We start from the raw sequence: 6,000 nt of genomic DNA on the forward strand, positions 1-6,000 counted from the left end.
ACCTGGGACAGGGAGACAGCTAAGAAACTAACTGGTTCAGAGAGGCACGAGCTTTTGTAGGCAACAATCTATTTTGTCAAATACTGCTGTCTGAAACAGTCTGTAATGGTTGGTGCCTGTGGATGTGCTCCAACACATTCGAATGAGAACGTGTCGGAGCAGACTCGGTTAATTGAGTCTGCTGGCGTGTTCTAACTCCAGCGTGCCTCACCATCACATGAATTAAGCGTTTCAAAATGGACACGGGTGCTTTTAAAACTCATTGACTGAGCTTTAGTTAAAGTGCCCCTGCAGCCATCGTGAAATGTGGGACACTTAATACATGTGACACTGCAGAGTTCAACTAGAGTGGCTGTCTGGGAGGCCATCTAATTAAACATCCCACTGCCTACCCTAGAGCACGTGTATAGACACTCTTTGATGCCACCCTGTACTACTTTCTGCCTACCATAAGACAAACAACTAACCGCCTCAATAGCTATGGCAAAAATAGAACATATCTTTTTTTTTTTTTTTTAATCCAGTCCTGATTTAAAATTTTCCTGTGGAGAATGTACCATAATTCTTAGTAAGTTGTTCCCATGGTGATGTATCCTGTTAAAATATCTTTTTTCTAACCTGAATTTGTTAGCTTCAACTTCCAGCCATTGTAGCTGGCTTTGCCCCAGCTGGATAGAAGAGCTCTTTGATACCAAATTTCTGTTCTCTATGTAGATACTTATACACTAGGATCAGGTCACTCCTTTGCTTTCTCTTTGATACATTCTTTGGTTTTTCACTGTTCACTGTTTCAGTTCATTCATTTAATCATTCTTGTGGCTGCTCTCTGAATTGGCTCCAGTTGCTGAAGTATGGACACAAGACTTGGAATCAGTGCACCAGGAGTAGTCATACAAGTAGGGTGACCATGCATCTGGGTTTGGCTGGGACAGTCCTGGATTTCATGGGCCTGTCCCAGCTGGTTGGTGAAGGTTAAAAGGAGCATCCCAGAATCACAGGGCCATGGGGCACAGTCTAGTGGGGAAGTGAGCAACATGGTGCAGCAGGAAGATGGACAGGCAGGCACCACTGCTGCCCACGTGCCTGGTACACCATGCTGCTCTGCCTCTGCCTGCAGTAGCACTGCTGACTTGTTGGATGGGGGGAAATAATGTTCCAGATTTCCTGTTGTCCCATATGGTCAACCTACATACGAGGATCATCTTCTTTCTGTCCCATTGGTAATATAACTCTTATTCAGTATTTCTGCTTATGCATCCAAACTCTGCGCTAGGCTTTTTGGCCACATCATCACACAGGTAGCTTATGTTTAACTGATCATCTGCCATGACCCTCGAGTCGTGTTCAGAGTTGCTGTGTCCAGCAGAACCTGTGTGTATAACTCAACATTAAAATCAGGCTTGGAGAGCAGATGCAGCCTGCTCTGAGTAGCCATTGGTTAACCAGGGATTCTGCACTTCTATAGCATCTAAATAAACTTCTGTTGTCACCTGTACCTACATCTATTTGTACAGGATCACCAGATCTTATTTTAACATATGATGCAGATAAGATTTGTGTAGGCTTGGGACTGTTCCTTTGTTTCAGTTTTTTCAATTCTTGTTCCTTGGTTTCAAGGACATTATAGTTGGACTATAAAATCTCAATTACGACTCAAATGGGGCTATGAATTCAAGCTCAACTTTTTGTGTTTACTTGTTTGTTTATTTTTCTACAAATTTACAGGAGAATCGGGTTGGTTGAGAGAATAGTCAGTTATGATGTAGTGCTGTGTAACTAATTTCAGGAAGTGCACCCTGAGCAATGATTCAGTGATATTCATCACAGAGTATCCCCAAATATGTCCCCCAGAGCACCTCATTGCAGTCCATTAGAAGATACCTTGCGCAGCTACTCTGCCATATGAATTTCTGATTTCACAGCTCAAATCTGGTGACTCAGTTTCATCTTAGAGACGAAGTCTATCTCAAGCCACCATGGAACTTACATCTCAGCTCGAACTTCTGGGCACTACTGTGAAAAAAATAATGTGGAAGTGATGTTGTAGTGATAATAGTCCAAGAGATACGTTGCTGTGATATATATTCCTACCTTATATCCAACTCCCTGCCTCCAAACACATCACATGATAAATATTCCTTGACAAAGATTTCTGTGGGTGATATCTTTTATTGGACCAATGCCACAATTAGGAGAGATTCAAACAACCTGTCTGGTACATGACATATCCTTTCTCAGGTGTGAGAAAAAAGCTGGCACAGCTTCAGTGAAGCTGGAGCAATGGTCTGTATAAAACTAAACATGTAAATAAAATCACTCTTCTGTTTTATGATTTATAAAATAATATTTTTAATCTATAGTATTATTTAAAAATAATTGTTTCTTAATTTACCTTAAAGTATATTATAAAAGCTAAAAATAACCACTCTCTCCTAATTGCTTGCTTTAACTCAGTTGAAGCATAGAATTTAATTATTTCAAACCTTGCATAACTAATGATAAAGAAAATTATAACATTCACAGAAACTATAACATCTACCTACTAATATAATGGTAAGTGGAGCTGCAGTGGTGATAGGAGCAAAGAGTAACTGAAAGAGAAAACTCAAAGTAGGAGAATATCTCAAGATGAACATCTCCCTTCATACCTGGTATCATGGTCTATTCTTAAATTCAGTAAAGCATTCCAAGTTTCCTGTCATATCTTTACACTGAGCATTATCTATTTTACAACAGAAAGCTCAAGTGTTGAAAATTGTCTTCAAATGTGTTACCATTTTTGTGCATTTTATATGGTGAGAATATATATAACAACATACTAACTTTCCACTGATGTCAAACTGTTCTACATGGGTTTTTTTCAGCAGTTTTTAAAAGGTCTGGATTATAACCTTATCAGTATTGTTTTGGACAAAACAGGCAATCAGAAAATGACAAAAGCCTTAGAAACAATCCTGAAATGACAGAGTGAGGTGCTTGATGTCCTAATAAGTATTCACTATTGTTTACCTTATGTATCAAATTTATATTGCCATTTGTTTCTTTGTTTACTTGGTAATGAGCAACTAATTATATTCACAGGAATTCTCTGTATTCAATATTTGTTCTCCAGTCTACTATAATATTTGATTTCTTTCAGAAGTCTTGCATCTAACAGTTTTTTATATTGAACATTTTGAAGTACATGAATATTATTCATCTATTTGGAAAAACAACATATAGTGGTTGCAGGAGCCTATACTCATTTCTTAATATTCATAATTTACATTTTAATAATATTGGGTTCCCCAGGTTCTTAAAGATGTATCATTTTTCAGTATTGTAGTTAGTGATAATTACAGGGCCCAGAATATTGTTGACCATTAACTTTGATAGAACCTGGTACATTGTAACCAAAGACACTGTCTTCTACAGTTTTTTCTACTTTTTTACAGTTACTCAAATGGGTGCTAACCACAGTGTAATTCTGACATTCTGTGACATAATATAAATTATACTCCAACAAATATAATTTACTGACAATCTGACTTCCATAAATTAATTGATGTACAATAGGAACATATCACCATAAATGGGTATGATAGTTACTTTTGTATAGAATATAAGAAAGTTCTCTCATGGGGATACATCCCTTGCACTAAACTTGCTAACTAGCAATTTAGTTATGATTTACTAATTAATATCAGATGTAATTAATATCAGATGCAAGCAGTATATTTAACTTACGACTATTTAAGAAATAACTTGGGAAAAATCTTACACATTTTTAAAGTAATATGTGCCGTGTGTGCATTCTTTTTGAAAAATCCTTCGTTTTTGAGTGCCTTAACAACTTTAATTTTTTCCATATTGGATGAAAATAGTTCTTGATATAAGCAGCTAAAACCAAGATAGTGGCTCTAAAAAGTACTTTTAAGCTTTGTAAGTCAGCCACCTTAGGCATATGCTTTCAGCTAAAAGAGATGTGTAAGAAGTTTTAAGCATAATTATAGAATCACAGAAAATTAGAATTGGAAGAGACCTGAAGAGGTCATCTAGTCCACCCCCCTGCTCAAAGCAGGACCAGCCCTAAATAGATCATTGCAGCCGGGGCTTGGTCAAGCTGAGCCTTAAAAACCTCCAAGGATGGAAATTCCACCATCTCTCTAGATAACCCATTCCAGTGCTTCACCACCCTCCTACTGAGAGTTTTTCCTAATATCCAATCTAAACTTCTTTTGCTGCAGTTTGAGGCCATTGTTCCTTGTTTGTCGTACGCAACAACTGAGAATAGTTTAGCTCCATCTTCTTTGGAACCACCCCTGTAGTTAAAGGCTACTATCAAATCTTCCCTCACTCTTCTCTTCTGCAAACTAAATAAGCCCAGTTCCCTCAGCCTCTTCTTAGAAGTCATGTGCCCCAGCCCCCTCACCATTTTCATTGCCTTCTGCTGGACTCTCTCCAACTTGTCTACATCCTTTCTGTAGTGCGGGGCCCAAAACTGGACACAGTACCCTAGATGTGGCCTCACCAGTGCAGAATAGAGGGGAACAAATTACTTCCCTCAATCTACTGGCAACAATCCTACTAATGCACAATCCTACTAATGGGTGTGTCTACACATGCATGAGATCTGGGAGCAGTTTACTTGTGAATAAATGCTCTTGAGCAGGCTTTCACATGTGCAGGGAAGCAGGAGCAGGTTTGCTGCTAGTGGCAATGAACTGTCCTGCTTCCTGGGGCCCTGCAGTGGGCCCCTGTTGTCAACAGGGGGGCTCTGGGCCCTAGGGGCTGGCAGGGAGCAATGGGCCAGGAGCCAAGATTTACCCACCCCTGCAGCTCTTCCCAAGTCTTGTGCCTTGTTCACCTGATTGGGACATTGGACTGGGACCTGCCCCTAACTGGGACAGTTCCCAGTCCCTACTCCATGATTGCAGTGGGGCTGTTCCTTGCTCAGCTCCATGATTGCAGACCTGGGCAGGGAACAGGCTCCCCAGCCCCCACCAGCAGGAAGCTCCCGGCACTGGTCCCACGACAGCCTTATCTCCCAGTGCCAGCTCCACACTCTTGGGGATGGTGCTGGGAGATAAGGATCTCCCAGACCTCGCTCTGTGATCTCAGAGCTGGGGGCTTGGACCTCCCTGCTGCCAGGGCAAGGAGACACAGTCCCCCCGTCCTCCCCCGCCAGCTCTGGTGGTGGAGCCTGCCCCAGCAGCAGGTAACTCCTGGGAGCAGGGAGCAATTTCTTGCCCGCTGGTGGCTGGCTGACGAGGAGCAGACTTGCTCCCAGTCAGGCATAAACATGAGATTTACTGTGCAGATGCACACCCTTACTGCATAGATGCTGTTAGTCTTCTTGGCAGCAAGGACACACTGTTGGCTCATATTTGGCTTATTGTCCATTGTAACCCTCAGGTCTTTTTCTGTTGAGCTGCTGCTTAGCCAGTTGGTCCTAAGCCTATAGTGTATTGGATTCTTCCATCCTAACTGCAGGACTTTGTGCTTGTCCTTGTTGAACCTCATGAGATTTCTTTTGGCCAGTCTTCCAATTTGTCTAGGTCATTCTGAATCCTAGTCCCACCCTCCAGCGTACCTACTCCTCCCCAGAACTTGGTGTCATCTGAGAACTTGTGGAAGGTGCACTCCATCCCATCTTTAAAATCATTAATGAAGATACTGAACAAAACCAGCTCCAGGACCAACCCCTGGGGCACTGCACTTGATACCAGCTGACAAGTAGACAGCTGATCACTACCCATTGAGCCCAACCATTCAGTCAGCTTTCTATCCACCTTAAAATCGATTCACCCACCTGTACTTCCTTAGCTTGCTTGCAAGTATGCTGTGGGAGACTGTATCAAACTCCTTGCTTAAGTCAAGGTACATCATGTCCACTGCTTTCGCCACATCCACAGAACCAGTCATTTCATCATAGATTCATAGATTCATAGATGCTAGGGTCGGAAGGGACCTCAATGGATCATCGAGTCCGACCCCCTGCATAAGCAGGAAAGAGTGCTG

Source organism: Crocodylus porosus, unplaced genomic scaffold, assembly GCF_001723895.1.
Source record: "Crocodylus porosus isolate Cpor-Errol unplaced genomic scaffold, CroPor_comp1, whole genome shotgun sequence".
Classification (NCBI taxonomy): Eukaryota; Metazoa; Chordata; order Crocodylia; family Crocodylidae; genus Crocodylus; species Crocodylus porosus.